Source organism: Halyomorpha halys, unplaced genomic scaffold, assembly GCF_000696795.3.
Source record: "Halyomorpha halys isolate HHAL.00 unplaced genomic scaffold, Hhal_1.1 Scaffold22.1, whole genome shotgun sequence".
NCBI classification, from domain to species: domain Eukaryota; kingdom Metazoa; phylum Arthropoda; class Insecta; order Hemiptera; family Pentatomidae; genus Halyomorpha; species Halyomorpha halys.
In genome coordinates, this window is record NW_027104816.1 from 1,385,375 (window position 1) to 1,408,897 (window position 23,523).

Below are 23,523 nucleotides of genomic sequence, written 5' to 3' on the forward strand. Positions count from 1 at the left end.
AGTTATGGATTTGCGTGTGATTTGGGAAATGTGGTTTTTCCAGGAGAGGTGTTGCTCAAAGGTGACACCAAGGTTTTTTATTGTAGGATAGAAGTGAATCGGTTGGTTGTTAAGGAAAAGTAGAGGACAGTAAGGGAGGGCATGAAGGAGGCGCTTGGAACCAATAAGAATGGCCTTCGTTTTTTTGGCATTCAGCTATTTTTTTTACTCTCCCACTGAGAGAAGAGACTAGAGGTGATTCTAGGTTCCACATCTGATTAAAAGGGGCTCCAGCAGTGCCTACATAATTGGGGGCTCATCCAACTATTCAGGTTTACCCGGAACACATTGTAATTAAGAAATATTTTAATATTATAAAATTTTCCATTTTGTCACCATTTTTTACGACTGAACACCTGATATGTTGAATAATTGATTGGGGGCTCACAGGTTTCGCATTTTCTTGGTCCTCTATCATAATTATTAAGTGGTATGTATAAGGTTGGCAAGTATTATTTTATATTTGCATTTATATCATTCAATGTTAGGACAACAGTATTTGTATGGCTTATAATATTAACTTTTCATTACATCTGTTAGTAATCAATGTATTTTAGCAATCGTATTTTGTATTATTTTCTTGTTTCGAAATATTCAGCGCGTAACTTAGCATTTAAATGTTTAAGATAAGGCAATGCTATTTCCAACCTCCTCCGTTCTAGGTGATGACGGGGGAGCGGCCCAGTGTAGAAGTATAGCTGATGAGATTAGGCCACCCCTCCCCCTACAATGAGGTCAGCTCGAGCGTGGCGACCCATTGCGCCCTCTTTGCCAACTTTCTGAAACTACTTAACCTTCTATTCAAAATGGTTCCCTAACAGCCATATTCCATGTTAGAGAGCATTAAGGTCCGGGCGATTCCTTTCTTCAGTTCAAGTGTTCAATTAACCTTAATTTATTTATTTTTTATATTATTTACTGATGATTATTGTACCATTCTTATTGTTTTATGTGTTTTTTAATTTACTTATAAATAATGTTATAACTTGAAGTTACTACTTGACCCATGTGAAAATTTCGCACTTACTTAAAGTTTGTACCCGATTTTTGTTATGAACTTTGAACAACTTAAGCTATTTGAATTCAGGAGTATCTGTAACATAAATACAAATATTTAATCCATCTATTTAGTATCTAATTAATAATCATACTAATAAAGGTTTTGCGAACGTAAGATCATAATGGTATGATAAAGGCATGTAGAGATACTGCACATTGGTATCACTCTAAAAACATTTTTACAATATTAGGTCTCGAGGCCATCTTCTTTTTAGAAGGCTCGGAGGATTGTCAGGAATGAAAGAGGAAGCAAGGTTAGAAACTAAGGGGTTTGAGTGGTTTGGGAGTTTTTAATGAAAGGATTGATATCTGGTTCGGGCTAGATCGGTTACAAATGGAACATTAAGGTCTTTGTGGATGATTTTATTGTGACAAAGTAAGGACTTTTGAGGAGTTTAGATTGTAAGGATTGTATACGAGAGGAATTCGTAGGTTTAGTAGAGTCCCAAACTCAACTCCGTACATTCAGGTAGCCCTTATTATTGTCTTGTGGGTCAGTCTTTTGTTATGAATTGGAAGTTTAGACCGTTTGTCTAGTAAGTGGTGTAGTAATGAGGGATAGTTGACCGTGGATGACTTATACGAGAAGAAGGGGGTGTGGTCAAAATATAACACAAATAAGTTGAATTAACTTATTTAATCGTGCCAAAGTTTCGACCAGAATTTCTAGCCTTCATCAGGGCTAAGAACAGAACAAGATAACAGCCAATCAGCCCAGAAAATAAAAAATAAAATATAAGCAGAATGACCTAAAATAAATAATTGTACAGAATGGAATTAATAAAATTAAAGTGTTGAAAGAAGTGGAAAATAAAATGTATAAATAGGTAATTGAAAAAGCAGGTGAAATAACATAATTAAGGAAATAAAATAATAATTTGATGTTATATAATGTAAAGAAATATGAATATTTTAGTTTATCAATAATTTAAAAATTAAAGTTATGGAAAGAAAAAATAAAATTGAGAGAAATTAAATATATGTAACAAATGAAATATTTTAAATTTTATTATTTTATTTTATCTTTCCATAATTTTAATTTTGAAATTAATTATAAACTAAAATATTCATATTTCTTTAAATTGTATAGCTTCAAATTTGTATTTTTATTTTCTTAATTACGTTATTTTACCTATATACATTTTATTTTTCACTTCTTTCATCACTTTAATTTTATTAATTTCATCCTGTTAAGTTATGTATTTTAAGTCATTCTGTATTCATTGGTCGTTTACCTTACTCTGTTCTTATCCCTGATGAAGGCTAGAAATTCTGGCCGAAACGTTGGCATGATTAAATAAGTTACTTCAACTTATTTGTGTTATATTTTGACTGCACCTCCCAACCCTCATCTCGTATAAGTTTGTTTACGTTTTAAAGATATAAAAGTTCTTATGAAAAATTAATTTTTCTAACGTTTTGAAACAGCAACCATTTTGTATGCCTGCATTCAACTATGATTGGCAGTAATAAAAACTTTCTAGTAACGGTATATAGTTTTCATTAAAGCAATTGAATCTTAGGATGAAATAACTTCCTTTTTTTCCCCTGGACTATTTCGATTAGTTCTTAACCATCCTCGGGTGAATTTTTATTTCCTAATTTAATCAAGGGATGGTTTATATTGATTTTAATCGAGGACAAAATCTAAGAAAATTGATGTGTTTGCTTTAGCTGTCGCACATCTACCAAAAAAAAAATATTGAATCGGATGTATTTGAAAGATAGCATCATACACTGGGGGGCGTCAAGGGGCGTCAGACTTGCAAGGTCAAAACATGTTTGAGGTATTCCTAAGAACCCTTCAAATATTTTATTTTTGTTAGATGTGTCATTGTCAAAAGAATAAATTAGCGAAATTTATTGAAAAACAGTAGCCCTTACTGAACTAAGATTATTTTGCATAGTACTTGGAGCGAAATCACTCCCGATTCCATCTCGTCTATTACCTCCGGATGTTCCGTGAGGTATTAACTTAAAGTAGTTTTTATTTCCTTCATTAAAACGATTAAATCCTTTTCAAGGGTAATAAAAATATCCCTAGGGACCCTTCGTCAGAGTAAAATAACAAAAAAATAATTAAAAAAAAATTATTTTTATTTCTTCTATCCATTTCTTTTGTTAAACTTTACTTATATTTTGCATCTTTATCAATTATTATGCTTAAATATATTTTCTTTATCTTTCCATATTTCAATTTTTTAAATTATTAATAACTAATATGTTCATACTCCTTTGCATTATATAACTTTATTTTTATTTTATTTCCTTAATTATGTTATTTTACCCACTTTTTCAATTACCTATGTACACATTTTATTTCCCGCTTCTCACTTTTCCGCTCATCACTTCATTTTATTAATTCTATTCTGTAAAATTATTCATTTTATGTCATTCTGTTTATATTTTATTTTTTATTTTCTATACTTATTGTGGCTGTTATCTTGTTCTGTTCTTAGCCCTGAAGAAGGCTAGAACCTCTAGCCGAAACGTTGCCACAATTAAATAGGTATACCAAGTTATTTGTGTTTCATTTTGACTGCACCCCAAACTATCTTCTTCTCGTTCGTCATAGAAGTTTTTTTAATTAATTATTGCTTTTCAATTTACTTATGGGTTTATTTTGTTGAAAGATTTGTGTCAGATTCCATTAAAAAAAACTTGAGGGTGCGATCAGTAGTGAAAACACTAAGGATATGTTTATTATATACAAAATAAAATTGAAATCAAAATATAATTAGAACCTTGAAAATAGGTTAGTAATGTAGCGCAGATAACGAATATATTCATATTATTTTATTTATAACAAATAAAATTAAATATAATATTTGAGTACCATTGTTATTCTATTTTAGCTATTTTAAATTTTTTATTATATCTTTTATATCGTTTTCTTTCGTAGGTAGCTCAATGGTTAGGTACTGTACACTACTAACTCCAAAGACCCGGGCTTAAATCCGGCTATGGCAAATAATTATTTTCTGTTTCACTGTACGCGTGAGTCAAGCCTGTGGGTTCAGGAGCCCTCCGAGGTTTACTCAGCCTCAATAAGCGGGTACCCTTGATAGGGTAAAAATCTGGCGGCGAGGGTGATTCTGACCAAATCACCTCCTTGCACAACTGTTGGTAAAGTAACAGTACTTTCTTACAAAGTACTGCACCCTCCATTGTTTGTACTGTTGTTTAAGTATTTAGGTTCTACGGTAACTAGAAAAAACGAAATTGAGGAGGAAATAAAAGCGAGGTTGAAGGCGGAAAATGCTTTTTATTTTTCAATTTCTAAACTGCTTAGCTCGCGCCTTCTATAAAAAAAATTAAAAATTAGAATTTACAAAACTATTATCCTTCCCACTTTTCTTTATTGGTGCGAGACGTGGCCTCTTACACTAAGGGATGAACAGCGCCTTAGGGTTTTCGAATATAAAGTATTACGTAAAATATTCGGACCGAAAAAGGATGAATTAACGGGAGAATTTAGAAGATTACACAACGCTGAATTAAGGGATCTACACCCAGTAAGTATAATTCAGGTTCTAACACTTCGGGGTATAAAATGGGCGTGTAAGGTTGTGGGACTTGGACTTCGATTCCTAAAATATTAATAAACACTGAACCGAGCTGTAAGCTTCTGTGCAGTAGACCAAGATTTTGATGGGAGGATTAGGTTAAAACCGATTTAGGGGGATATGGGTTTGGAGGGGTGTTACTGGATTTAGAGAACGATTGGTGGATTCGGCATCGAACCTTCGGGTTCCGTAAGCCTTTATTATAATAACATTTAATTTTATCTGCAAGTATCACTGTTGTTATATTGTAATTATCTTTTATAATGTATTTCTTTAGCGTCTGATATTGCCTTTATGATCCTTAATGGTGCCAATCAATATTAGGTTTTGGTACAATTTTACATTTTATGTAAAAATTGAATAAAAAATATAAATTAGAAATGTCTTTTGTTACTGTCTCATCGTGTTACTAAGAAGTTTGATTACCGTATTCAGCCACTAAATATTAGTAATATTGGAAGATTAACCGCTAAATTTCGAAAAGAACTGGTAATCCAATTGAAGGTCTTTGTACAAAATAAATTTTTTAAGGAAATTAAATATAAACTAAAAAATATAAATTATAATTTTTTTCTTTTAGCTTTCTTATTATGTTGCTAAGATGTTAGACTACCGTATTCAGCCACTAAATATTCGTAATATTGGAAGTTTAACAGCTAAATTTAAAAAAGAACTGGTAATCCAATTGAAGGTCTTTGTACAAAATACATTTTTTAAGGAAATTAAATATAAACTAAAAAAAATAAATTATAATTTTTTTCTTTTAGCTTTCTTATTATGTTGCTTAGATGTTAGACTACCGTATTCAGCAAATAAATATTCATAAAATTTGATAATGTACCGCTAAATTTTAATCATAACTTGTAAAACCCCCATTAAAGTGTATGATTCTGGTGCATTGAACCTAATAATTAAAAAGTAACCTACATCTAAACATGATATTAGGCTGTAAATTAAAACCTTTAAATATTATTTATACATATAATTGTATATTAATGCCTCATTATACATATTATAGTTATTATATTATAGTTATTACATTATAGCTATAAAGAACGAGAAGGGGCTAGAGGGCGTGGAGGCTATTGCCCTCGCAGTATCGACGTGTTGTCTCGACACACCGGCATCTATCGTCTTCTTCTATCTCTACTCTTAGTCTAGTAAAAATGATTTAAAATTTGGCTGTATCTGGAAATATTTAAATTAATTTTTATCAATGGATTGTTTTGTAAACATTTCTGTAATGGAAAGGTGAAAAAAGTCTGGAATCTATATCCCTAATTTTTCAAAATGACAGATTTTTCAAAATGAACACCTATATTTTCAGGTTTATTACCAATAGCTCCTGAAATATCAAAAGTTGCTGAAATGTCATTGTAAATTAATTTATATATAATACCACTTTTCGAATCTGGTTTTATTGTATAAATAAAATAATCTATATCTAAGTTAGTTCTCAAACAGTCTTTATTATAACTTAAAATGTCTAACGTTTTGGCTAACCTGCATTCTCAAAGGCAATTTATTAATTTACAGCTTTTAATACACATTGATTTATATCAAACAAGATCATCTTATATATAATATAATATAAACACTTTTATGTTGCTAGGGTAAATTTTGTTAATCATTTTTTTTTTTATTTTATACCAGTATAATTTACGGAGTATTTGCCATATTGAAAAAATCCAATCCAATGTTTACATTCCTTATTTTAACTTTCACAAGCTAATTAAATAAACATTATTATTAAATATAAAAATAAGTATGTCAAATAATTATAAATAAATAAATAGGTTACTGTTTCATCGGGACCTGCTCGTGCTATACTGCAGGTGTCCCGAGTGTAATTTTACGATTATAATTAATGTGTGGAAAAGGGGGGCTGAAAATTGTGAGACACTTTCTGCTCATAAAAACATGGATGTATATATTCTCCTTAATTTATAAGGTTAATTCCCTGGAGTGTCAATTAGGTTAGTGTGTTAGGTATAAATTATTCATCTATAGTAATATGAAAACAGAGCATTGGGGTGGTCTCATGGACTAATGGAATGTACTTAATGAATGACGTTTTCGCCGCCGCGGTGACGTCTTCTAGCCACTTTCTCGTCCAGGTTGTGCTGTGGGCGAATATGGTGAAAACTATGTGATCGCCTGGTGTCTGAAAAGACGTCTTTTCCCCCCAAAGGCTGGCCAGCGTGTCCCGGACCCTGGCGTGATGGTAGGGGTAGGCCAAGTCGTAGCTTGCATAGTGCATAGGCTGGGGCGGCATTGCAGTCGCGGTGTCGCGGAAAGGGGGGGCATCAGAAAATGAGACCCCCGACCCCACTTTATATAAATCCAAAAAAGAATGGTAAAAATCGGTTGACTTAAATCCGACAGTTACAGTATAAAATAAAATAAATAGGTTACAGTATTAATATACACTTGTGTTAGGTCACTGTAATTTATTTATTTATGTGAGTGTTTCGACCACTAGGGCCATTTACACTGACTATACAAAGTTAGTAGATTACAATTCACACATTCACATAACATATGACATATTCACAAAGTTACAAAGTGAGAAAGTTACGAATCAACCATTACAATTAGATATTTACAATTACTATTTACATTTTACAAGGTTGCAATTAGAATTGACGTAGTCAGTAAATTACTATATTAAATTTTGCATCTACTTATCTATTGCTGGACAGTTAGACTATGTGTGATCATAAATATTAATGATTTTTAGAAAGTGAAAAAGGTTTGTAGTTGTCGTGGGATCTTCTCTCAACATATACTGTAAACCTGAAAAGAATCGGTGTGGTTCGTGAGCAATACATTCAGTGAGAATGTGCCTAACGGTGAGATCGTTTCCGCATTTGTGACACATTAGTGCGTTTTCTTTTTTCATGAGATGACAGTGAGTCGAGTATGGCCTATCAGAAGACGGGTTAATACAACATCTCTCCGTATAGTACAAGAGCCAAGAGGAGAAAAAAGGCAGTTATCTCACCCCAATTTTAGATTACTTTAAGGAAAACAATGCATAATTAATAGTCAAAATTGATGAGTTTGCCAAGTATAGGTAGAGGGAATAAAAAATTGCGGCGGTTTCAAAGCGATAAAAATAACTAATTTTTCATTCGAAGCTCTATATCTTAAAAAGTAGGAACAACACAAGAAAACCTAAGAGAACGTCCTAAGAATAACTTAGCTAAAATATGAGCCCTAATAGAATTATTTACGTTAAATAGTTTTCGAGATATAGCTTTTTAAAAAGCAACATTTCATAAAAATGTTGTATGGGTCTTACTGAAAGATCAGTAGTACGAGAATTTATTTTGAAAAATTTATATCTCAATATCCATTTGACGTACAAATGTCTATTAGCACTCAAATTAAAACTAGTTTCATGAGCTATAAAGTAGCTTATGATGTTTATCTTCGTAGGAGTTATAGTTTACATGAAATTTGCTAAAATAAATTGATTTATAGTTGTTCCGACAAATTTTCATTTGCCAAATTTATATTCATCTGTGAATATCATAAAAACTACCCTTACGAAGATAAATCACATAAACTACTTTATAGTAAGTTAAATTTCCTTTATTTCGTTTTGGCAGATATATGTGCGGCTTATGGATATAGAGATATATTTTTTTAAAGCCTAAAATTTTATACGAACAACTAGAAATTAACATTTTGTGAGTTTATTTTGTCAAATATCATAAAAAATACTACTCCTACAAAGATAAATATAATTAACTATTTTGTAGTAAATTTAACTTCACGAGAATTATTGACATAAATAGCTCTTTTAGGGCTAATATTTCAGCAAATTTACGCTTCTTTAAATAACGTTCTCTTAGATTTTCTAGTGTTGTTGGTAGTTTTGAAGATATAGAGCTCCGAATGAAAAATTAATGTGTTTTTAAGGTTTTGAAACAGCCACCATTTTTTATTCCCCCTACCTATACTTGGCAGACTCATCAATTTTGACTAGTAATTGTACATAGTTTTCATTAGAATAATCAAAAATTGGGGTGAGATAACTGCCTTTTTTTCTTCCCGGCTCTTGTAATAGTAGCAGATTCAAGTTTCTGGTTGGACGTTTCACTGTCTGTTGGACCATTCTTAACTGGTTGTCTCTGATGATGAACCATTCGTCTTGCCATCCAATTTCTTTGATCCATAAAATAACATATTTTCATGTGGATAATGTTACGAGTTTACCTGTCTTTATAGCTAGTCTGGCCTGTGAGTTTGCCTTTTCATTCCCGTTGATCCCACAAAGGTCACAGTAATAATAAACACTGAACTGACAAGTAAACGTCCCATGAGTAGATCGAAGCGTAGATTAGATGATTTCTAATCTTGTGTATTTGGGTCTGGACTGCCGTGACTGGACGCATATACATTGACAGCAATGGGTGTCATCAGAATCGAATCTTCTGGTTCCCTTAGCCTTCATTATTACAATCATATAAAATATATATTATTCTCAAAACTTATTTACTTGCGATTTAGTACTTCTACCATTTTAAGAGTTTTTTTTTTTTTTATTAATTTATTTAATTTATTTGATTTTATTTTAGTATGTATGAGATCATTCATCATTATTACCTATTGCCCACAACTGTGTGGCAGATAGTAATATCTATCATAAAATAAACAATAGTATATCTAAAAAAAAAAAAAAAAAACTTCTACAATAGTTCTATTTGAGAAAATAATTGGTAGACGGAAGGGTAAATGTTATCCAATTATAGTAACAGACATGTGAAGGGTTAGGATTATATTGAGGTTGCTAAGCCGTGAACTAGATAGGGATTGACAAGGAGCGGGAATTCGAGCTCCCCATCCCGGGATACAAGATTAGTTTACCGTGCACTTACAGGAATGGCTGAGCGATACCGGTAATAGTGGTGGGCGGTTATTTATAAGTAATCGGTTATTATTGTTTGAGCTCGTTATTTTTCACGATGACAAATTGAAAGATTTTTTTTTCAAATAATTCGCAAACTTATCTTCTTTTTTATTATTATTATTTTTTTTTTAAACTGTAGCTTAAGAGTTATTGAATATTACGAACTCTAATTAAAACACTATTGAATAATTCACAATTTCTTAAATAAAATAATTTATATTCATGTTAAGTTTTAAACATTCTTCATTATTACTTTAAATTAAATGAATTTAATTAATTGTTGTTGTTGATTGTTGCTTAAAGGCGTAAAAACCTCTAGTCATCAACGCCTATGGCATGATAAAAGTTTAAAATTAAAATCGAAGAGGATTTATAAGTTAGAAAGAAGGCGATGTGCTTTTAAGAATTCTAACACTAATTTTAGCTTCCTCATCTGTGAGAGCTTCTGATAAATTTGGGGTTTGTCCTATCCTGTTTATTATTGGCAAATAGTGAGTACATTCTTCAAAAATATGTCTTATCGTGAGAATGGACAAGAATATTTGCTCGTTGGACGTGGCAGTTTTATGATCAGGTGAGAGTACGTGAGGAGAGTAGGACCAATTCTCAAGCGGGTTAGAGCAACTTCAAGCAGAGTGTTTTTTTTTTTGTTTTGAGTGACCGGTTTTTGTAATTTTTTCTTCTTCTAAGTTGTAAAACATGGGTAAAGAAGTTTCAATCAATAAATCGAATTGTATAAGTTCTAGAAATAATCATTATCAATAATAATTAATATTTTTTGATAGTTATCCTGGTGGCAGTTTTCTGATCAGGTGAGAGTGCGTGAGGAGAGTATGATGTATTCTCAAGCGGGTTAGAGCAACTTCCTCCCTGCGACCATTGCGGTAGGATGTTGACCATGGTTTTACTGAACGTATTATTTCTTTTAATTTACTCGGAGAGCTTTCATCCCACTTGGCCTGCCATTTTTCTAATATTTGTAATTTATGGGGTGTACTGAGTTCCGATGGGGTAAGAACGGCAGTGCCTCGTAATTAATTATTACTTTGAATTAAATTAAGGTTAAAAATTTTATGATAAGAGTGATTTTTTTTTTTTGAGTGACCGGTTTTTGTAATTTTTTTCTTCTTCTAAGTTGTAAAACATGGGTAAAGAAGTTTCAATCGATAAATCGAATTGTATAAGTTCTAGAAATAATTATTATTAATATTTTTGGATAGTTATCCTGGCATCCCTTAAATAAAATGAATGAACTATAACACATGATTATACACAAAACAACTGGTCAGATTAAATATAAATTTAGACATATGAGATAGTCACTGTAGAGGACAGAACTGAAGAGTCCGACCGATCCAGCCATTACATGGCCTATGTACAGTCTAGGAAGTCTTTTACAAGTATGTACTACAATATATTACAATGAAAACTATTGTATTAATTATAATAGATAAGATTCTATGGAATGCAGCTATTTGAAATATTGTAGTATTGAATCAACGAGTAAAATATTTTTTTTTTCGTACCCTTCTTTAACAAATTACATCCAATACACATAACAGGGAAATAATATGTATGTATACCTGTGAAATATTGCCTTGGATTGCCTGTGGATATTAATTATAAGGTTATACATTTTTATTGTATTCGGAACTATTTCCGAACATGAAAAAAGTAGATATTTTCTAGAGCAGAATTCGTAATTTTACCACACTGTGAAAGGGTTAAAGTTTTTGAATTCTTCAGAGAATTCTGAAAGGCAACCCCATGATAAGAAGAATTACCTGATGTAGAAGAAGAATGCGTACGATCCAGGACTCTAAATCTTCTCCGTTATTGTAAAACTCATAATGCTCTCAATTCTTCACCAGTTGCGAGTTTTCCACCAGCGGCCGGGCAAGGGGTAGAAAAATGGCCGAAGTTATTGAATAAAAATGGAGGGAGGAGGGGGCTGACATTGCAATTATATTGAAATGAAGTAACCGTGGCGTGGGTGGAAGTCGCTTATACTTTCTTAAAAAATTCTCAAGATCGATTTATGGTTTAAGTTTGATACCGAAGTTGCCAGAATCCTTTTTTTTGTGTTTTTACAAGAGAGGATGGGGTATATTTTTTAATTGTCTCCTTATAAAAAAAACAACATAATATGCAATGTCGTTGCTGTTTCTCACCGTCTTTTTCTATAAACTTCAAAAGAATATATTAGAGCTTAATAAACACCACAACTCAAAAAGTAAAATTTAAATTACATTGTAAAATTCTAAATGCTCCCTACTTTGTCACAAATAAAATCATCCACAAAGACCTTAATGTTCCATTTCTAACCGACCTAGCCCGAACTAGGTATCAATTCTTCCATTACAAACTTCCTAACCACTCAAACCCATTAGTTTCTAATCTTGCTTTCTCTTTTATTCCGGACAATCCTCCGGAGGCGTCTGAAAAGAAGATGGCCTCGAGACCTTATATTGTAAAAATGTTTTTAGAGTGCTACCATTGGGCAGTATCTCTACATGCTTGTACCATGCCATTATGATTTCCCCAAATTTACTTGATGTATTTATGTACAGTTGTAAATATCAATAAATAAGATAAAAAAATTACATTGAATTTCCATTTTATGTTCTATTACTTTCGCTATCTATGAATAAAATATATAGTAAGGTAAGTATTTGAGATCGTACAAAATTTCAAATTCGATTTTTCGACTGAACTACATGCGTTGAAGTACCCTGCATCTAAATAACGAACTCTCACAAAATGATCTATGTTGTTTGCATGAATTATGTGATGGGCCTTGCTCAAAAGCGAAAAGTCATTTTTTTTTTTTTTTAATGACTTAATTGTTATTTTGTATAAAATATATATATAAGTAAATTTGGAGTTTGTGATAAAATGATTTTTAGAGTTGTAAAATGAAAATTACTGATTGTCCGAACAACTATAAATCCATTCATTTTAGCAAATATCGTGGAAACAACTACTCCAAAGAAGTTGTTCATGAACTAATTTATAGTCCATTAAACTAGCTTTAAATTGAATGGTAATATACATCTGTACGTCGAATGGTTTTTGATATATAGATTTCTCAAAATAAATTCACTTACTACAGATCTTTCAGTACATTCTGTACAACATTTTAATAAAATGTTGTTTTTTAAAAAGCTATATCTCGAGCACTATTATACGTAATTGGCTCTATTACGGCTTTCAATTCAGCAAATTTAGTCTACTTTAATCTTCTCCTAAGTTTTTTAGTGTTGTTAACAATTTTAAAGATATAGAGCTCAGAATGTTTTTTTTTTTAACGTTTTGGAACAGCCACCATTTTTTATTCTCCCTACCTATCAAGTAGATCATCGATTGTGACTAGTAATTGTACATACTTTTCATTGAAGTAATAAAAAATTGGGCTAAAATGACTACTTTTTTTCTCCTCTTGGGCTCTTGTACTATCAAGCTTGCAGAATTCTTTCGCATTTTTCCTAGCATATAGTGCTAGTTTTTATTTATTTCGGGTTTAAGAGAAGTCACTGTTTAAAGGGCGATATAAAAAAAAATTAATTTATATAAGATTACATTTTACATAGTTTCAAATAAAGTGTAGTACATTATAATGTATAAATACTACAACTTCAAAAATATTTGTATACTTACATGATTTTTATTTAATTGATTAATTTACCAAATTTATATTACATATCTTTAATATCTTCGTCTATTTTTTTTTTTAGGTATGGAACTCTATGATTTCACGAATTCTCATTGTAAGTGGCAATATTTCTTTTTATAAATATTTTGAGAATGTATCTGTGTATGTGTATTAAATTTTTGCTCAGTTAAAAATAGTTGGTTGTGGTTTTCCATGTAGTAACTATTGGAGAATATAATTTAAAATATAATAAGCTGAATTTGGTTAGTGAGATCAAACATTACGCCTGTAATTATCCTGGAACCACTATTAAAAATTGTATCAGAAAACTTTCAATTATCACCCTACCTACTTAAGTCCTCATTTTTTGTTTAGAGCAGAAGTAGTCAACAAGTCGATCGCGAGGCAAAATTATTCGATCGTCGAACACTTGTAATGTCTGCGGTGGAATTCTGTGTACCATGAACTTTGAAGCGATAATGGAAGACAAAAGTAGACAAATAAAAGCAATATTTTAATGCATTCTGGTAATTTGCAAAGGTCATAAATTCCTATAATTCTGACAATCTGACACTGCCCACACAACACAATATATTTTTACTTGCGTGTTACTCATTTCACCAGACGCAACGCATGGACTCATTATTATCATCTTTGTCAGGATTCTAATTATAATTCCTTGGTTAGAGATGTGCAAACTCACTCTTCCCATTAATGTTAAGGCAGCAAAGTAATTTTTTTTTTTAAATTTATTTATAAGTAAATTTGATCATAATGGCATAATGATTATGATATGATACAGCATGTAGTGAAACTACCCAGTAGTAGAACTCTAAAAACATTTTACAATATAAGGTCACGAGGCCATCTTCTTTTCAGAATTGCCAGGAATGTAAGAGGAAGCAAGGTTAGAAATTAGTGGGTTTGGATGTTTAGGGAGTTTATAATGGAAGAAATGATATCGAGTTCGGGCTATATCGGTTAAATAAGGAACATTTAGGTCTTTATGGATGGTTTTATTAGTAACAAAATAAGGAGCATTGAGGATTTTACGAAGGATTTTGGATGGTAAGGATTGGATACGAGAGGAATTCGAAGGTTTAGTAGAGCCCCAAAAGTCAACTCCGTATGTCCAGACGGGCCTTATTGTCATGTAGATCAGTCTTTTGTAATGAGTTGGAAGTTTAGACCGTTTGTCCAGTAAATGCTGTAATAGTCGGAATCTGCGTGCACTCTCCTGTATTTTCAGTCTTGTGTGAGGATTCCAGGTTAGTCGTTTGTCAAGATGCAGTCCAAGATAACGAATCTGTTCTACAGGGGTAAGAGCCACATTATAAAAGTATACTGTAATGGCAGTCGGCAGGTTTACGACGAAGAGTAAATGTGATTTGTTGGGAATTATTTTTGTCCTCCAATTTCGACACCATTCTTCGAGGGTTGTGATATGGGACTGGAGAGTTTGGGATGCAATCAAAGGGTTATTACTAACTGTGAGCACGCATGTGTCATCAGCATACGTGGTAAGGATAGTGTTAGGAGTTGTTGGGATGTCAGCTGTATAGACGGTGTAGAGGATGGGACCGAGGATACTACCTTGAGGAACACCAGCGGATAAGTAATTTCTAAATCTGTCTTTATCTGTAGCTACTTTAAATTTATAAATATTGTTAATAATTATCCATATTCTTTTAATTCTCCATGAATAGCTCATTAGAGCTACCTGAACTGCCTTATAAGGGATACTGATCAAGTTATAACTGAACTGCCTTATAAGGGATACTGATCAAGTTATAACTGAACTGCCTTGTAAGGGATACTGATAAAGTTATTACTGAACTGCCTTATAAGGGATACTGATAAAGTTATAACTGAACTGGGGGTATTGAGAAGGTTATAAAATATACTCCAACTCTAGACACATTGAAATATAAGTGGGAAATCTATTTTACAGGATGGATCTTCCCATCAGTCAATTTTATTGAAAAAGTTGCAGTTTTATCCCAGGTATATACTATATTTGGGCTTGGCTGACCGCTTACAGACAAGTACACAGCATTTAGTTCAAGAGCCGAAAATACAAAAAGTTATTTCACTATAATTTTTTATTACTTTAATGATAACTATGTATTATTACTAATAGAGCCGCCCATAGCTCAGTGGTTAAGACACAGTCTTACCAATTTGATGTCTATTGGCGGTGCCGGTTCGAATCCAGCCTGGGACGATGACTTTTTTCATTGAGTGGCGGTCCCACAAAATGAAGAACTTTGACCCCCAACCATAGATATAGGACTCCAATGGGAGTCTTGGCCGAAAAAAAGAAAAAAAATTACTAATCAAAATTGATGAGTCTGCCAAGTATATGTTGGGGGAATATACAACGGCGGCTGTTTCAAAACGTTAAAAATAATTATTTTTTTATTTGGAGCTATCTACCTTCAAAACTACCGTCCGAAAGACTAGAAAGGAACATTTTGTGTGTTCATTTTGTCGAATATCATAAAAAACCCACTTCACCTACAAAGATTAATGTCATATACTAGTTTATAGTCCATAAATTAGCTTTAATTTGAGTGCTAATAGACATTGGTACGTCAAATGGTTTTAGGGATACAGATTTTTCAAAATAAATTCACTTTCAACTGATTAATCGTACGTCTCATACAACATTTTTATGAAATGTTGTTTTTTAAAAAGCTATGTCTCGAAAACTATTTAACATAAATAACTCTATTTGGGCTCATATTTTAGCAAATTTACTCTTCTTTAAATGAGGTTCTCTTAGGCTTTCTTGTGTTATTCCTATAGACATTAGTACGTCAAATGGTTTTCGAGATATAGATTTCTCAAAATAAATTCACTTTCAACTGATCTTTCAATACTTTTTTTTTATGAAATGTAGCTTTTAAAAAAGCTGTATTTCGGGAACATTATATTCTCTTAGATTTTCTAATGTTGTTGGTAGATTTGAAGATATAAAGCTCCTAATGCAAAATTATTATTTTTTTTAACGTTTTGTGAAATCCACCATTTTTTATTCCCCCCTACATATATTTGGCAAACTTATCAATTTCGACTAGTAATTATACATAGTTTTCATTAAAGTAATCAAAATTGGGATAAAATAACTGCCCTTTTTTTCTCTTCTGGGGCTCTTGTACTAATTGAGGGAGACTGGGTGTTTTGATCTCTAACGTTTCCATCGAAAAATTGAGTTCAAAATTTTCCGAAATCGGCGTATTTTTCCATAGTAAAAGTAATAAAAAATTTTTTTTTAAATAATTTATTTATTGATATTTACAACTGTATACACATATATATGCAACAAGTAAATTTGCTGTAGGTGACATAGTATCATGATAAAAACATGTGGAGAATCTACCCACTGATAGAACTCCAATAACATTTCTAGAGGAGAAGATCTCGAGGCCATCTTCTTTTCAGACGCCTAGGAAGATTATTAGGTAATGAAGGAGAAGCCAGGTTAGAAACCAGTGGATTTGGGTGGTTGAGAAGTTTATTATGGAAGGAACGGTATCTGGTTCTGGCCAAATCGGCAACATATGGAATATTGAGGTCCTGATGGATGACTTGATTTGTGACAAAGTAAGGAGCATTAAGGATTTTGGACTATAAGGATTGGATTCTGGAGGAATTTGATGGTTTAGTGGAGCCCCAAAGCTCAACTCCGTATGTCCAGATAGGCCTTATAATAGTCATGTAGATCAGTCTTTTGCAATGGATTGGCAATTTAGACCGTTTGTCTAGTAAATGTTAATAAAAAATTAAATGGAAATTCTATGTAATATAAATTATACTTTTTTAGATGTGGCGTTTATTTCGAATGCATTTCTTCTTTACTTTTTTGTTATTACGCTTCTTGTTGTTATTCCTTGTTTTTTTTGTTTTGTTTTTTTATAGGAGAGGTTATTCTGGATATTTGCACACAAAGAGCTCTAGTAGACGCACTGAGTTTTATTCCTTGGCCCACGGACAAGACAGATCCTTGCCCTCAGAGCTTAGACTCCTGTAGGACTCTAAGCCTATCATAAAGTTCCCTCCCTACTTACAGGAGTGCCTACTGCATGCCATTCTCTTCTCTCGTAAATCTTAGTGTAGTCCTGAATTGCAAATGCCTCTTAGATCTTCACTTTAATATAGTCTCTATTGCCGCTAAAATTTCCTGTCTTTCACAAAGGGCCAATATAAATTCCTGAGTATCATGGTAATAAAGAGGTCTGTTAGTACGTACAGTGTAGAATATTTTAGAATACAAAATATAATATATCTGTTGTGCGAATTTAAAATAAATATTTTTTTTACTAAATTACTTTTATTAACATGTTTTGATATAAACAACTGTATTTTAGTAGTTCATTTGCTTTTGTGGGTGCCATTATTTATTAAATAATAGTTTTAAAAAAGAATAATAAAAAACCATTTGAACCGCGCTAAGCCCACATTTGTTATAAATTTAATTTTAATTACTGATAACAGTTTTATTTTGTAATTTACTTTCCACAGTTCTGGAGCGTTGACACCTGTCCTGTGGACAATTTTCAATCCTTTTCATTTTTACCTTGGTCACAATATTAAAAAATATTTCCAAATATAAAACTCTCTGAAGCATTGATATTAGTGAATTTAAAATTCTGCTTATTCCCAACTGTTTTTTTTTTTTGGGGGGGGCTTATGGTCTACAATAAATAATTTTATATTTTACAGACTAATAAATTTAATAATTAAAAAAAAAAAAAAGTGAAAATTTACATATTGATAATGTAACTTAAAAACTGATTTTGACTTAGCTAAAGAAACAATAAATTTATCCTATAATAGAGGTGAAAAATTACATAATTTATACATTTTTAATAGTAATATACGTCTTTAAAAATAAATGTTTTATGAAATATTAAGTTATACATTTAGTAGTGAACCGACGGGTAAGCGTCCGAGGGGTAAACCGAAACGTGGGTGGGAAAATTGCGTTGAGACTGATTTAGTAGTTTTGGGTTAGGAGATCGGGGATGTGTATTGGCATCCAACCTTTGGGTTCCCTAAACCTTTATTATTTTTACTAGAATTACTTATGTATATTTATATGATATTATAGATTAAAGATAAAGATATGTTTTTTGATGGACTCTTATTTCATGATATTTCTTCAGTCCTCTGTGGTCCGTACTTCCTATTAAATCTTTCACAGAATTATAACGAAATGTATCTTTACGTTCCTTAGAATTGTCGGGTTCCTGCCAAAAATCTGGCACTGTCGAAAAAATCAAAATTCTGGGATGATGAAATATTTTTTTAAGGCAGGATCATCTTCATTTTATAAAACAAAATGGGTGCGGTGAGATTAACTCAAATAGTAATTAAACCATTTATTGTGAGGCAACTCACTTTGCAGTGCTTCATCGCGGGTAAAAAAAAAAATACTAATAGCTAAAATAAGGTAAATGGTAAATAGTAAACCTGAAATAAAATCAAACTAAGACATGGCTTAAAATGATTTTAAATATGTCAAAATTTATATAAAAATGATCAAAGTAAATAAAGGATTCGATAAGCCATTATTATTTAAGTAATAATATTATAAAAGATAATATAAAAAAAAATCAATAAGTAAAAGGAAGTTAAATATATTATTATTATTATTATAAAATAAATTATTACGAATATTTCCAAGAGTTTTATAGTTGAAAATCGTTTTTAATATAGTGACTGTGATAAACATAAAAATGTTGACCCATAGAAAAGGCCGAAACGTCACAGAAGTGTCAAGTGTATGTGTAGAGTATAAAGCTGTGCTATGTTTTTTATGGTTCAAAAGATTTTTTCTTAAACTCATTGATTAATATTTAGTTATGGACAATTTAATCTACTATTTTTTGCTTTAACCAGGAAATAATTTAATTTAATAAAAGTTAGACTCTCGGAAAAAAGAACTATGTGTACACTTTCCTATAAGAATAATTGAAGTCAGATAATTAATATTTATAATAATCCACTAAATAGAATTAATATCTCTTTTTACTATTAGGTCTGTAAGTCGGCATATTTGTTCTTCATTATAAGCCCTGGATCGACAATAGGTACTGGAAGACTCTCTTGGCTGGAGGCTGGTAAACCTAGCAATTGAGTGTAATTTCTTATCCTTGGCAAATCACCTTCGTATAGAACAGTTGTTTAAGGACAGTAGCATTGCTTTCTAAGTTTTGAACCTGGGGTACTTTATGGGTACAGGTTTTTTTCCACTTCATCGATCTCTCCATTTTATCGGACAAGTCTGGGAATGCAAAATAAATTCAGCGGTACTCCTGTATTCCTCCATGTTGCCGTACAGCTTGGTCACCAAGTCAGTTAGTAGGTTGAGACCATCTCTGCTTCCGTTAGGATTTAATTTAAGCATTAGGACACATGTTTGGAGAATATGCTCGGTTGTCTATTCTCCCCTTCCACATTCACACAGAGAACTAGGACCTATTTTGAATTTTTTTTTTTTGTAGGTAAACAGTGTGCCGGTTATGTCCAGTTGGGAAGCGAAATATTAGGACTTTTTGCTGGAATGTTGGTGATATGGATCCTGGGGTTGAAGTCCGGATGCTTTTTTATAATGATAATTTCACCTCTACTGGAATGATGCTTTGTTAATAATTTCAACTTCCTCCAGTCTTTGTCTGGAAGTGATTTGAGGCAAACTTCTTTCGCTAGCTATCAGCCAGTTCATTTCCCAGTATTCCACAGTGTCCAGGTATTCACTGTAGGGTTACATTTTCGCTTTCCACTTGGACTTTAGGTTCAAAAGAACTGAAGTTGCGTCGGTCAGAAATACTATTTTGGATTTCTGACTTCTTCTTAGATCCACCTTTCCTCGAAATCCAATTTCTTATTTCTAACTAGCTTGCTTACTTTAGAAATTTACGTTCCATATTCAAGAGGGCCGTTTGTAGCTGAGTGAGTTAAGTGACTGCCTCGTGACGGCAACGGTTTTGGTTCGAATCCGGCCTGCCTGATCGACTCTCATTTTGTTGTGGACCCAAGAAATGAAAACTTTACACTCTACTATGGTTATAATAGGTTGGTTGCCTCTAGATAACTCCCGAATGTCAGAAATGACCAGAAAGCGGATCATAAAAAAAAATAAAATAAAATTCTCCAATTCAACAAATTTCTCATCAAATGTAAAAAAATACCGGGGAAATATAGTCTTACAACATTAAATAAAAAAATGCAAGTTTAAAGATCTTATTATAAGGGAATAGGATGTTTTTATGTTTACTATGAAATATGATAAATTGGAGAATGTGTGTTTTGCAGTTAGATTTTGTTTCATAGCTTAAGTTTTCTATTACTGTATGTTTCGTTTTTTATTAACTGCTCGAATATATGATCTTGGTTTTTGTGGAATATTTTTTAATCTTTTTTTTCTGCTAAATTGGATTTTTTTTTTAAATATTGAGTTATTAATACCGAACTAAGAGAAATATTTATTGGCATAAATAAAATTGCCATTTAAATTGTTATTTCCCACCGATAGGGGATTTTCCAGACGAACAAGGATAAAACAGTGTTATCCCTTAAACCGATCATGTAAATAAAGAGTAGGGCTTAGCATAGACCCTTCCTTGATCCCTATAGGCTCTCCCCTACTCTCGGTCACTGATTTGTACCTTCTACCCAGTAGCCGGTGGATCTCTTCATCTTAACTTTATCATTGTAATCTATCTTTTTATTTTTAAAACAGTCGTACATAGGTTATCAACATTAATCTATTTCATATTTTTACAAGAAGTTAACTCGTAGTTGTTGTCCTAAGTAAGATCTCTAACTATGAGTTATTTCTTAGCTCATTACTCAACGTGTTGAGTTTAGAAGTGCATGTCAGTTTTGATCGAGTATCTAAGTATCTAGCGATTTATAATTAAATGTTAAAAAATACTGAAAAAAAATTCAAGTAAAGTTGTTTTACTTTATAGTTGTTATTAGAATTAGGGCATGGTTTTAGAAGAAATGAAAATTAAAAATTATTTAGAAATTACACTTACGTGCAGAATCCAATTTGGACTTACACATCACACATGAACACAAAAACTGACTAAAATTAACAAACTTTGATTCAGAGCATTTCCTTACATGCCAACTTTTTTTATTTTATTTTTTATTACCCCCAGTCATTTCTGACGTGCGGGAGGGGTTATCTAATGGTAACGAACCTGTTATAACCATATTTCCTTTATTTTAAGTGTTGGCAGACATAAGTGCGTTCTATGGATCTAGAGATATATTTTTTTCAAAAATCCAACATTTTATCGGACAACTAGAAATTAACATTCTGTGAGTTTATTTTGACAAATATCAATAAAAACCACTAGTTCTACAAAGATAAACATTATTAACAACTTTATAGCACATTTAACTAGCTTTTTGACCTGGCAGACATCTTTACATCTAATGGTTTCTAAAATAAATATTTTCATAAATCAAATTTATTGTCCGAACTACTATAAATCAATTTATTTATGTTTAAATTTCATATAAACTATTACTCCTACGAAGATAAACCTCATAAACTATTTTATATCCCATTAAACTAGCTTTAATTTGAGTGCTAATAGACATCTGTACGTCAAAAGGTTTTTGAGATATAGATTTTTCAAAATAAATTCACTAACTACTGATCTTTACGTGATACGTCCCATACAACATTTTTATGAAATGTTGCTTTTTAAAAAGCTATATCTCAAAAACTATTTAATGTAAATAATGCTATTAGGGCTAATATTTCAGCAAATTCACTCTTCTTTAAATGACGTTCTCTTATATTTTCTTGTGTTGTTCCTACTTTTAAAGATATAGAGCTCCGAATGAAAAAGTACTTTTTTTTATCGTCTTGAAACAGCAGCCATTTTTTATTTCCCTACCTATACTCGGCAGACTCATCAATTTTTACTATTAATTATACCTAGTTTTCATTAAAGCAATCAGAAATTGGGGTGAGATAGCTGTCTTTTTTCTCCTCTTGGTCTGTTGTACTATTAGGAGTGCAGTACTCTGTATGTATCACGCTTCACCGACAGATTTTTACTCAATTAAGGGTACCCACTTTATGAGCATGGTAGATCTCAGAGGGCTTTTGAACACACAGGATTGACTCATGGCTATAGTGAAACAAAAAATAATTAACTGCTATAGCCGAATTCGAACTCGGGCCCTTAGATTTTTTAGAACTGTGCCTTTCCAATGAGTTAAACAGGATATATGTAGCTTATAATTTGAATAAATTTATTGAAACTTGTTAAAATGATGAATATAACTTTCGAAAAGACTGAGCTTATACTTGTTTAATTTAAAAATATTTTAATTAAATTAAAAGTCCAAAGACATGTCTAAGCCTCGTAAACCGTGTAGACCAACTATAAAAGAACTTTATGTAATGTAATGTAATCAAATGTGCTGTAAAAGTCTGTATTGTATATAACAACATATAATATAATATACTCATATGTAATATAATTTCATATAATGTGCCTACATGAACCTTGATTAAAGGAAGCATCATCCCCTTTGGTTATCCTAAGTGCTCCCTTACACCCCCTCTCTTATCTACACCCTGCCATCTTCACTAATGTAACCTGTAGGTTACTGCCAACCTTCCAGTTACGGTAGCTTATTCAACCGCCTGGAGGAGGACAGCAAGACTTTACATGTCGTATTTTTTTTTTTTGGATGTGTTTCTAACATTTGAAAACATATCGAGGTCTACAAGATATTTAATATCTGATGCCGATGTAGCCGAGTATGTTGAGACGTCTTTTTACAGTTGCCATGGTGAAATAAAATCACTGGCGATATCTGCGTAGACAAGGGGTGTTACGGTTGTCATAGTGAAATAAAAACACTGGCTAGATCTGCTTAGACAAGGGGTGCTACGGTTGTCATGGTGAAATAAAAACTGGCTAGATCTGCGTAGACAAGGGGTGTTACGGTTGCCATGGTGAAATAAAAACACTGGCGATATCTGCGTAGACAAGGGGTGTTACGGTTGCCATGGTGAAATAAAAACACTGGCGATATCTGCGTAGACAAGGGGTGTTACGGTTGCCATGGTGAAATAAAAACACTGGCTAGATCTGTGTTACTTAATCATTTCCTTAGTTGCTTATTTAGCAAGAGAAAAACATATTGATTTGTATATATAAATGACTGACCGTATTATTTCAAATTATGAAGAGGATGGTCAGGAGTGCTGCCAATAGAGAAGAGAAATAGTTACAAACTATTTATTT

At 32.0% G+C, this 23,523-nt stretch overlaps 1 long non-coding RNA gene across 1 annotated transcript in view; it reads left to right on the top strand.

Annotated features, from left to right (window-relative positions):
- The window catches only part of LOC136795311 (uncharacterized), a 707,978-nt gene that overhangs the window by 438,789 nt on the left and 245,666 nt on the right, over positions 1-23,523 (top strand). The gene's annotated exons all lie outside the window — the stretch shown is intronic.